At 43.0% G+C, this 12,262-nt stretch overlaps 1 protein-coding gene across 5 annotated transcripts in view; it reads left to right on the top strand.

Moving 5' to 3' along the window:
- The first annotated feature begins 659 nt into the window (after positions 1-659).
- CGNL1 (cingulin like 1) overlaps positions 660-12,262 on the top strand; it is a 231,078-nt gene continuing 219,475 nt past the window's right edge. For all 5 annotated transcript variants that reach the window (XM_029574341.1, XM_029574344.1, XM_029574345.1 and 2 more), the window contains exon 1: positions 660-774. The gene's annotated coding sequence lies outside the window, so the exon portion shown is untranslated. The remainder of the gene's footprint in view (positions 775-12,262) is intronic.

The following is a 12,262-nucleotide window of genomic DNA, read 5'->3' as shown; positions in this document are numbered from 1 at the left end:
CAAAAACGCTAGCACTGGGCCTAATAAAGGAATACAGGAGTAAAAAGATGTGTATGTAATAGGAATATAACCTACAAGGGTTATAAATAGAAGGCCTCTGATCCCCTACCTTTGGCTGGAAGCGTGTGCTTAAGCCATCACCGTTCTATGCTTCTATCACAAAACAATAACAGTGCCAGTATTGCTCATGGCCTGTCTTCTTTTTAATAGTTGGGGGTGGGGAGAAGAAAAGATCAGGAATAAAAACTGAAAGCCAATGAGATGCCAACTTTACTGATGGTTACCCCACTCCCATTCCTAATCCCAGTCCTGGATTTCCTGACAACTCCATCCTGCTACATTGTACCTGTAGCACTGATTTTCTTATTTTTTCTTTAATTTCTGCAGCACTAATTTCCAAGGGCAGAAGCAGGGACTATAACTAGTACAATGCATCGAGGCACGGTGAAAAGCCAGGTCCGACCCATGGACTCCTTCCTCTAACCGAGTCACTCTCTGAGGTTGATCCGAACGGGCAGATCTACTCCGTCAGTAAAAAAACCAAAACAAAACACTCCACCTGAGTGACAAAACGGACTCGCGGGCAGCAAGGGACCGACCAACGGGAAAAGTCTCCTGCGAGACCAATCAGCATCCTCCTGGTGCGACCAATCCGGGCCAGGGTTACATGGAAGGGGCGGAGTTTATGGCGACTGGGGCTGGCAAGGTGCGGTGGCAGCGGTATGGTAGGGCTGTGAGTGGAGTTGGGACAGGGGGCAACCGGGACCCTGGCAGGTGAGTTTTCTCCCGGCCTGGGAGCGTGCGGAGGCGCTTTGCAGGGAATGAATCCCTGCCACAGGGCGGGCTGTGTCCGAGTAGCGACTTTAGCCTATGGTGGGGGGAGATTTTCCGTCTCTGCGCGCTCTCTCTCTCTCTCTGTACAGTGACCTTGGCTCTGGTTCGTCCGGGGGTCGTGATACTGGCGCGAGATGACCCTCACGCCACACCGTCCCGTCTCTGCCGCTGCTTTTTCTGGGGACTTTTTCCTCCCCACCCACCCGGGAGTAATTTTTTTAATTTATTTATTTATTTATTTAGTTAGTTAGTTAGTTAGTAAGTAGTACCGTTCTCGGGTTCGGTTCAGATCCGAGTTACCCCCAAGATGCGGATCCTTGGGGCCGTTGTCTGTCGGGATCCGGATCGAGGCGCTTTCTTTTGTTCTTCTTGGCATTTTGACCAGCACCCCGGTGCTTGATTTCTCTGGCAAAGCGTTGCTTCGTGTTTTCAGGCAGGTCGCTGCCCTGTTGCAGTGGGAGGGGAGCGGGCATCGCCTGGTATCTCAGGACAGTTCCCTTTTTCCAGGGGTGGGGACCATGCTGCGTTTTCAACCACATTCCTCATGCATTCTTTGCATTCCTGAACTTTTTGCACCTCTCAATTCTTCTCTCTCTCTCCTTTTTAACTTGGGCTCTGCCTGAGTGGAGGAATGGAGTTAACTTCTAATCGCTCCATGTGTTTGTTCACTAGTATCAGCAGAGCATGGCCACAGAACCAGAGATTTGTTACTTTATAGTAGGGTAGCTTAAGCATTATGTGAAACTGGGACCAACCCAGAAAGCCAGGGCCAGTGTTGTATGCTACCCAGGGAGACACCCAGCTTTGATTTCTGCTGTTTGGGCTGGCTGGGAAAGAGCCATACCCCAACTATTATTTTTACTGGCCAGACTAGGGGGTGTCTATATTCAACAAATAAATGTAATAATTAATAGGTTTAAGTGGGAGCTATAATCTGTGGTTTTTGTTTGAGGACTGTTCTGCATTTCCCAGGAGAGAGTTAAAAATGAAGAATTCCTGGCTAGTTGTGAATGAAGGCTCATGGTGCCATTTCAGTACAGGCTGATTCCTATTGAACTGGGAGCCCAAAAAAGCAGGAGAAAACTTATGGATACAAAAATAAAAATAATTCAGCAATGACCTCGTGAGCTCACACAGGTTCCTTGTAGAAGTGAGGTTCTGAAGAAGCAACTTGAAGCTCTTGTCCAACCGCTTTAGATAATGTTTATGTTGGTTCAATGAATAAACAGTATCACAATCTGGAAAGAATCTAGTTTTCTCCAGTACAAATGCAGCTACGAGAGCTGTGTAATACAAAATGAGAAAGCAAAAAAACTAAGAGAAGCATATTTAAATTAACGGAGTAACATGAAGAGTGGCTTTTTTCTTTCTGGTTTTTGATACTTGCAATACATTGCTGCCATGCCAGTCAGATTATTGCAGCAGTATGTACTGAGTAAATGACTGCGCAGGTGACACCCCAAGTGTGCAGGTGATAGCAGAGTATGGCCATAAATAGGAATACAGTAGGAGCAACAAAGGAAACACCTTAATGAAAGGAACCTTTAAAAAAAACAAACAAGAAGTTATCTTTGTGGTAAGCCCATAATTACAAAGTGTTGTAACTAGGTAAATGAAAAAGTACCTCCCAGAAGTGTTCCAAGAATGTTGGACTAGCTGCCCAGTCCAGGGAAGGCGTGCTGAGTTTATTTGCCCACTGATTAGTTCTGCTCTTTTAAAGCAATGTAAGGTAGCCAACCAGAAACTGGGGTATGTGGAACTGCTTAGCTGCAAGAGTTTACTGCTGCAAGGCTTTACCAATGCCTTTGTGATCCAAGTATCTTTTTAAATCTGTTAATTGTAGAATTTCCTTTATAAGATATCACAGTGATTCTGCCTTTTCTTGGCTCCCTGATTGCTTTCTGACTCTAAATTGTGTAGTCTCTTGACAGGACCCAATGGATTTAGAGGCCAGCTGAGAAAGCAGAACTGCAGAGCAGTTGTTGGTACAGTAGTACAGAAGTAACTTTTTTTTCAAAAGCTATAGAAGCTGTATTTCAGCATTCATTTAAGCCTGCAAAGTCTAAACATCAAAACATCTCAAATTCTAATTAAAAAATAACACTTTACTATATGTAGCTTAATTAAATAAATTAAAGTTTCAAGATTGATGATGAAACAGGCTGAAACCTTTACTGTACAGCTCTGCATCAGCAGCCTAGAAACAAAAGCACATATCCCATGTGGGGTGTTGTGCTGTTTAACATTGAATTTTAGTGTTTTTAGGTGGCTTCAAATGTTTATAATAACTGCAGTTGCATATTGTGTTTATATAGTCGGTCTCTTTATGGGCATGTCACATTTGCAGTCAGACAGTTAGCAATGTGGGTCCTTGTGTGCTTTTGTTTCTAGGCTGCTGATGCAGAGCTGTACAGTAAAGGTTTCAGCCTGTTTCATCATCAATCTTGAAACTTTAATTTATTTCATTAAGCTACAGTATTGTAAAGTGTTATTTTTTAAATAGAATTTGAGATGTTTTGATGTTTAGACTTTGCAGGCTTAAATGAATGTTGAAATACAGCTTCTAGAGCAGGGGTGGCCAACTCCCGGTCCTAGAGAGCCACAAACAATCCTGATTTTTCAGGATACGCATATGAGAGATCTGTATACAGTGGAGACATAGACTTGTATGCAATCTCATGCATAGTCATTCTGGATATCCTGCAAACCTGGCCTGTTTGTGGCTCCTGAGGACCAGAGTTCACCACCCCTGTTCTAGAATTTTGCTGATCGGCAGTGGCTACCAGTGTAGAGATGTAACAGAGCAATTAACAGCAGCTAAAGACTAAAATTGCCCATCCAGTCTGCCCACATGAGACTTGTCTTTTTTGATCAATGTGCATATAAAATTTTCAAATGCAACCCAATACCCACACCCTCCTCCCTAGATCTTCTAGCTAATCTCTCAACCCTTTTCTCATATCTGTCCTAAACAGTTTTCACACTATTGTGCTCCCCATGAGCCCTAATGAAGTTAGACCACTGCTGGTTAGGGTTTTAACTGCCGCTCCATTGTAGCTTACCCCCAAATCTTTTTGGAGACATGATGCAATTGTACCATTGCTGTTTTGAGTTGTAACTGCTACGGTACTCTATGTAGGTTATTCCAGTGTACTTCATTTCCATTCATTGGCCATTATGGATCCTCTCTGCTTATCCCATGGATTTTTTAATACAGATTTTATCTCATCTACCTCTTCCAGAAGGGCATTGCAGGCATCTACAGCTCCTGGTATACCCAGATGGTCTCCCATCCAAGTAGTAACCAGGCCCAATGCAGTTTAGCTTCCAGGATGAGACAAGATCAGCACATTCAGGTTGGCATGGCCATAAGCTTCTACTGCCCTTTCTGGGAAAAAATGTCCTGATGTTACTGAGTCTTCCCCCACAGAGCTTCATGTAATCACCTCTAGTTCTAAAACTGGAATAGAAGGGCGACCAAAATGATAAAGGGGATGGAACCACTTTCCAATGTGGAAAGGCTAAAGTGGTTAGGGCTGTGCAGCATAGCAAAGAGCTGGCTGAGGCAGGATATGGTAGAGATCTATAGAATGGGTAAATATGAATCAATTATTTGCACTTTCAAATAACACAAAAACTAGGAGACACTCCTTGAAGTTAGTAAGTAGCACATTTAAAACAGAGAAAATTCTTTTCCACTCAGACCACAAGTAAGCTCCGGAATTCATTGTGGGAGTATGTGGTAAAAGCAGCTGGTGTAGCTGGGTTTAAAAAAAGGTTTGGACAAGTTCTTGGAGAAGTCCATACACTGTTATTTACCAGACACACTTGGGAAAAGCCACTACTTATCCCTGGGTGTTAGCAGCATGGGATCCAACTATTTGGGATCCTGCCAGGCATTTGTGATCTGGATTGGCCACTGGTGGAAACAGGAAAGTGGACTTGACGAACCCTTGGTCTTACCCAGTATGGCAGTTCTTATATTCTAACTTCCTTTCTGTTTGAAAAAGGTTTCTCTTATGCACATGAATACTTTTTTTTAGATATTTAAATGTCTCTATCATTGCTGTTTCTCCGTCACCTCCCTGCTATCTTTCCTTTTCTCTAGGGCTGTGTTTCCCAAACTTTTCAAGCCCAAGGCACACCTACATTAATAAAAAAAATTTGCATGGTAGACCAACCTCTGTGGGGCAGGCGATGCAAATGATAGGACTCCTGGTCAAAAGAAGTGCTAGGGAAGCACTGAAAGCCTCACTAGTCTCTCTCCCAGATGTTAAAACAAAGGGAGCGGGTGGATGTGTGTCCAGCAACAATGTTCTGAACACGCATCAGTCAGGTTTTAGGCAAGGTTCTGGTACAGAAGGTCTCTTGGTCTCGTTATTGAACCATGTACTTTGTAAACTAGGTAGAAGTCATTCTATGTTACTGGTCAAACTTGATGTTGCCTCTGCGTTTGACTCAATGGACCATTCTGCCTTTATTAATCAACTTAGTTTATTGGTCTTTCATCGGTGGTTCTGGCTTGCTCTCACTCTTTCCTATCTGAACATTTCTATCAGATTTCTAGTGATTCAAATTACTCTTCTTGGTGGGCAATGTTTTCTGGTGCTCCACAGGGATGTGCATTATCATCGGTACTTTTTAATGTCTATCTTCGTTCATTGGGATCTGTTTCATTTATGCTTGATGATCTGCAATTCATTCTTCCCTTTACATCAGAGGTTTTTTGTTTTTTTTTCACCAGAGCAGAAGTTGAAGGATTGTATGACCACAATCCAGTCCCGGTTATTCCAACACAAACTGGTTTTGAATGTTAAAAAGACTAAAGAGCCCAAAGAGAGATAATTTGGTGACACAATCATTCCGATAGTGACTGAGCCTAGAAATGTGGGAATACAAGTGGACTCCTAGCAGACAGTGAAATCCTATATTGCATCGGTAGCAAGTTATGCATTTTTCAAATTACAAATGGTTTGCCCTCTTAAATTCTTGTTGTCCCCTATGGATTTTTGCTTGGTATTTCAAGCTTTGGTGCATTCCAAGATATATTATTGTAATGCTCTTTTTATTAGATTACCTAAAAATCTCCTTCAGGATTTGCAGCTAGTACAGAATGGAGTAGCTAGGGTTATTACTGGGATGAAATGCACTGATCTCATACCCCTGGTGTTACGTTCTTTGCACTGACTTCCTACTGAGGAAAGACTTAGTTTTAAACTTCTTACGTCTGTATTGAATCCTTACATTTTCAAAATTTTTCATTGTCTGGGTTTATTGAGCGATATTGTCCAACTAGATCGTTGTGTTTGGAGGGTCATTTTTATCTTAAGAGACCCACTGTTATTAGTTATAAGTTATAACAAAGGATTGGGATGGAGAAGGTACAGAGAAGGGCTACCAAAATGATAAGGGGAATGGAACAGCTCCCCTATGAAGAAAGACTAAAGAGATTAGGACTTTTCAGCTTGGAGAAGAGACGGCTAAGGGGGGATATGATAGAGATGTTTAAAATCATGAGAGGTCTAGAACGGGTAGATGTGAATCGGTTATTTACTCTTTCGGATAATAGACTAGGGGGCACTCATGAAGTTAGCATGGGGCCCATTTAAAACTAATCGGAGAAAGTTCTTTTTTACTCAATGCACAATTAAACTCTGGAATTTGTTGCCAGAGGATGTGGTTAGTGCAGTTAGTATAGCTGTGTTTAAAAAAGGATTGGATAAGTTCTTGGAGAAGTCCATTACCTGCTATTAAGTTCACTTAGAGAATAGCCACTGCCATTAGCAATGGTAACATGGAATAGACTTAGTTTTGGCGTACTTGCCAGGTTCTTATGGCCTGGATTGGCCACTGTTGGAAACAGGATGCTGGGCTTGATGGACCCTTGGTCTGACCCAGTATGGCATTTTCTTATATTCTAAGTTAAGGGCTTTTTCTCAAATTGGCCCAGCTTTCTGGAATAATCTGTCCCCTGCTTTAAGATTATAGGAAGATTATACGATTTTTAGAAAACAACTCAAAGCCGCCTTTTTCAAGCATTTTTATGAAGTCAGATTTGCAAGGTGTTGAACATTTGGTTTTTTTTCTGTTATTTACTGTTTGTTTTATATGCCTGTGAATGTGTATTGTGATCCGCAGTAATTGGTCTGTGATTGGATTGATGGACTATAAGCATTTTTAAATAAATCAAATACATTGTTGATATTTTAATGTCATTTTAAAAGAGTAGGAAATCCCTGTTACCAACCTCAAAGGTCAGGACCGAGGGGACATCTTGTGGTGTTCATGGAGTTTGAGATTGGTGCGTTTGCTGTGCAGCTTGAGCTGAGGAGGAAATGATTAAGCACAGACACATCCTCAGAATGAATAGTCTGATTTCAGCCTCATTTCCAAAGGAAAGGAGGTTTGTATGATTGCTGGGTGTCTTCCCCACCCCTCTCCAAAACACTTGCGTGTTTTCCATCTCTGATTGTCAGGACGTGAGGATTCTGACAGGGATGTGGTGGGGGTTTTTTTTTGTGTTTTGTTTTTTTAGATGTTCAAGAAAGGCTCCATTAGTTCTGGATGGAATTTTCTTCTAGATACAGTAGTTTCCTTCTCCTCTTCCTTTGTACTTCCAGCTCAGTCTGAACCAGGGCTGGGAGCCTCATGGATTTTCTTTCCTCGCTATTTTATATTGTCTCCCAGCATACCTAGTCTAATCCTTCCAGCGAGGGTCCTGGGCTGGGGCCATGCCTTGGGGCTGCATCCAGAATCCTCTAATCATCTGGCCCTTAAGCAAAGGGTGCTGTCCCTGATCCTTGGGGGCCCCCTCCTCCCAGCCAGTCAATTTTCAGGAAATATTTGCATACAAAGGGAGGTAGTGCATGCAAATAAATCTCATGCATATTCATTAGAGAGATCCTGAAAACTTGAATGGCTGGGGGAGCCCCAAGGACCAGGTTGAGCAGCCTGCCTTAAGCAATGACCACTTGTCTCACTGGGGCTGGGATCACTACCTCTGCAGTATCCCTAGACCTTGCCAACTCTGGGGGAGGGGGACGGGACAGAGAAGAGGGAGCAGAAGATCCACTTCTGGGATGGAAGTAGGCATTTTCTGCATGGCACAGCACTGCCACCAAGCTGTCTTGTGTTTGTGTGGCATGAGAATGTTAGTCAGACCAACGCACTTCAATCCAGAGGTTCCAGATGCTTTTATAAATGCTTTGAGCTTTTCTTTGTGAGTTTCATTTTGTCTCCTTTGCTATAATACACTTGTTTCTCAGCTCTATGGTTAAAAATGTTGCTCATGAATGGTAGTTCAGAATTGCTTGGTCTTAGAAAGAAAACTGAAAAGAGACATTAAATCTGTAGAAGAAAGTGTACAGCATGCTCTCAGGATGCTCGTCTACTTTTGCACAGCCGGTGACGTCCAGGTTGAACGGCTGATTAATCCTAGTCACTGTAACTGTGCCCAGACCCAGTGTGTAATTTAAGTAGATGGCAGCACTGGAAAGGAAGACACAGGTACCAGGACCATCTGGAAGATGAAAACAGTTTGTGGCAATGTCTTCAGCACCAGTATGAAACGAGAAAGCAAAATGACATGGCGTCTGCTTCTCTTCCAGAGCTGATGGAGTACGAGTGACATTCTGTCGCTAAGCCTGATTTAGCACCACCTTGGTTCATGGCATCAGACTGACATGGGTGCTTCAGTACATCGCCCCCAGCTGCTGTTGTATTTTTATTTCTTTTTAAACTTCCATTTCTGTAAGAGAATGTTAAATGTGTTTGAGAAGAAGGAACTTGCAGTTTGAAGTTTTAACAAGCCCTGTTTTTTTTGGGTTTTTTTTCACTTTTTAACAAGCCCTGTTTTTTTTGGGTTTTTTTTCACTTTAACAATAGCGAAGTCATGTGACTGAGTTAAGCTCATTTCCTTTCGAATAGAATGCAAAGCTTTCAAGAATCACAATCAGAGGAAAACCTATAAAAATGGCTGGATGGGTCGGATGTTTGGACACAAATCCGCTATTGTATGCTGTTTTTAGTAAGTGTGGATTGCTCTGCCATTGGTTTCAGCGGAAAAAATTAACTCACTCTGCTTTGAAATGGAAGCCAAATCTGTATCAGGTTTTTGTGCAATTTATAAATCTATTCATTGGGAGACCATGCAGAGACTGTTACCTGTACATTGTGATTTCTGAAGGAGCAGAACCCGTGCCCCAGTAGTAATTGGGGATTCTAGAGAATATGCACATAGGGGAAAGCATGAAAAAAAAAACACCTCAGGCTGTATCTCCCTAAGCATTTGGTCATTTTGCAAAATAGAAACAAGTTGGATTTTTTTTTTTTTTTTAAGTATTAGATGAAGCAGCATAATTTTTAAAATGCATGCATTATAATTGCTGTGACTCTGGTTACAATTATGTCCGGTTGCATCCTCCTGCAGTTCCATTTAATTCATTTTGAGTTGTTCTTCTGGTCCTCAACACAGCACAGGCTTCTAAGTCTACTTTCACTTTGCAGTATCCCAGCTCTGAGCTGATTTGGCCAGGCTCATTATAGAGAGCTTGGGTGAGTCTCATCTCCTCACCTCACAGTGAATAACCATTGTCAGCAGAGTGGAGAGAACCCCAGGAGGATCAACTAAATTTCGGGCATTTGGAAATCTCTGTCCACGCAGCTGAAGGTCCAGTGGCAAAACGAACAAATGGCAGTCTTAAACTAATCTCACTCCTTCCTGGCGGTTTCTTTAAAACTGAAAACAGTCTCTCTCTCCCTCTTTAGCTACCTCACCTGTGTTGGAACCTCCTCTCACCCAACTCAAGGCTCCGCCCCCCAGGGGTCCATTTGTATGCTTTCACTTGGGTTGTAGTCTCCACTAACTTACATATCCCTCTTGCTTCTGGGGGCCTTTACCTGGTTGCTCTTATTGGTCAGTACGCAACCGCCACCTCCCAGCCCTTCAGGAGCTGATGGAGCACCCACTCCATCGCAATAATCCTAACATCTGATATAGAGCAGTGTAACTTGGCTTTATTAGAGTAGGGTGCTGGGACGTGAGCTGCTGGGAGTGCCTAGCACCTTGTGATGGCATAGAGAGGAGTTTGATCAGGACTTCTAGCACCCCTACTAGAACGTTTGTTCAGTGCACCACTATTAAAGTGAAAATGCATCTTAACAGGTATAACTTTATTTAGTGTAGTTTTAAGCTGCCTCCCTACCCCTCAGAAGGTCACTCAAGATGATGTACAGCATAAAACACAATTGTGCATTTTCATTAAATATATATATATTTACATTGTGAGAGGAGGAGACGAGACTCACCCAAGCTCTCTATATTGAACCTGGCCAAATCAGCTCAGAGTTGGGATACTGCAAAGTGAAAGTAGACTTAGAAGTCCGTGCTGTGGTATAATTCATGAAACATTTTCTAGTTTCAACAGTAATACATCCTATGGAGAGATTTATAGGTCCATATAAAATGATTCTAGGGAAAATTGAATTTAGTTTTGGCAACAATGAATGTTTCTAGAGAACATACAAAACTGCATGCTCCCATGTGCAGTGGTAAAGCATCTGCTGCACATGTGCTCCTGGTGATGAAAGGAATAGAGTTGCATGTTCTCTTTGCAAATGTAGGCTTCCCTCTTGAAGACTGCTAAGGTTCTGACCAAGATTAATTATAAAAAGGGGAGGATGATTAGAGCTGCAAAGTCAGTGAACTTCTGATTAGTGGGAAGGAAGGGCTAGGACTGGGGAATGAATGCTGCAATGATATTTGTGATCCTTGCCAGATGCAGTCTGCGATGTTCTAATGATTTTTGCTTCTTATAGCCTTCTGTTATTTTTTTTTTTAATTCTACCTTTTCCAATGGCATACCTGGGATTGCTGGGAATCTTCACTAGCCTGAAGATCGGATAGGTGTATCCTCATCTGTCAGGGGGCCCCCCACCGTGGTGGCAGCTGTCGTCTCTCTGTCCCTGAGCCGACATACTCTGCCTCTCTGGTACACCTAGGCCTGACCAGCTCTGATGTACTGGGGAGCTGAGCCTGCACTGCAGCCTGGGCCATGGGCCCAGCCCACTCTGCTATTGGCTTTTGTTTTTTCCCGTTTGTGCTCTCTTGCTCCTTTAAACTTCCCGCTCGGTTGCTGTGGTCTGTCGCTGTGAGCCTTCGTTCTCAACTCGTCGGGGATGTTTTTTCTCCTATGTTATATCCATTCCCGACTTACCTTAGTTCAGTCACTGCAGCGACAGTCCTTGGCCATGCCTCAGGGTGTCTTCTGGAAGCTTGCAGTTATGGGTCCTAAATCTGGTCACTGTGTCTCCCCTCCCCCCCCCCCCCCCCCCCCGTTGTGTTATGGCCAGGACCCCTGCCCTCTATGGAATGGAGGACTTGAGCCAAGGTCCTGCCACACAGCACTGAGCAGTACGGCCATTAAGCCTCTGCTTCGGATTTGTTCTTCTATTATCTTAGCTAAAGCTCTGGTAAGGTATCCTTTCAATGTAGCCCACCAAAAAGTGGTGTCTTATTGTGCAACTATATACTGCTTTATCAATAGTCTCTTTAGCGCAGGTCTTATCCCATAGAACAAAATCTCTTCCAAGAACTTTCCTAGGCACATTTTTCATTTTTATTTTCCTGCTGCTGTTTTATCCTTCATTAGGGTGTAGCTGGAGTGCAGCTCTGGAAAAGTGAAGAAGAGATGAGTAATCAAAGTTTTAAATAACACAGGTAAACTTAGTAAGGGGAGGGAATAGGTCAGGTTGTTCCTGACGGTCGGGGCAGTGTCTCCAAATGGGTTTGTCTTGCACATACCGTGATGGGAGTGAACCTCCCCTGTAAACCAGGCTAAGCTGGGAATGATCTCAGTCTTTCAGATTTACTGCTGATGCCTCCTGGAGTTCATGCCATGTAATCCCTACAGGCAACCTATTAATGTGCCTTTGGATGTTCTTTTAATCAGGCCAGTGGTGCCAAATTGAATTGGGACTGTCTTTATATCTTTTTGCCATGTTTTCTTGGACTCTGCATCTCTTGGTACTAGAGAACCTCTCTCTCTAAATATACATAGTACAGAATAGTCATTTTGGTATGAACACATCTGTTAGTGATGCTTTTCTTGTGGTTTTTATTTCTTTGATTTTCTAACATCAAGCTTTTTATTGGCCAATTCTGTCAGGGTTGTGAGCCCAGTGGTTTTCTTGGTTCAGCGATGTTGTAGTATTTACACAGCTTCCAGTGGATGAGCTGTGCTATTCTATTGTGCCTTTCTGTATAAAGGCCATCATTGTTTCCCATTCTCTGCTCTGCGATCTTCATTTGTCAGTTTTGCCGGGTTTGTTCCTATGCTTGCTGTGACTCATCTTGTCCTGAGAGGCACAGTTGGGGATCATCTAGAGCAGTGGTATTCACCAGTCCTCGAGGGCCACAGATGGGTCTGAG

The sequence above is a fragment of the Rhinatrema bivittatum genome, chromosome 13, assembly GCF_901001135.1.
Source record: "Rhinatrema bivittatum chromosome 13, aRhiBiv1.1, whole genome shotgun sequence".
In the NCBI taxonomy this organism is placed as follows: domain Eukaryota; kingdom Metazoa; phylum Chordata; class Amphibia; order Gymnophiona; family Rhinatrematidae; genus Rhinatrema; species Rhinatrema bivittatum.
The sequence above is the reverse complement of the archived record's forward strand: the minus strand, read 5'-3'. Positions and strand labels throughout refer to the sequence as shown.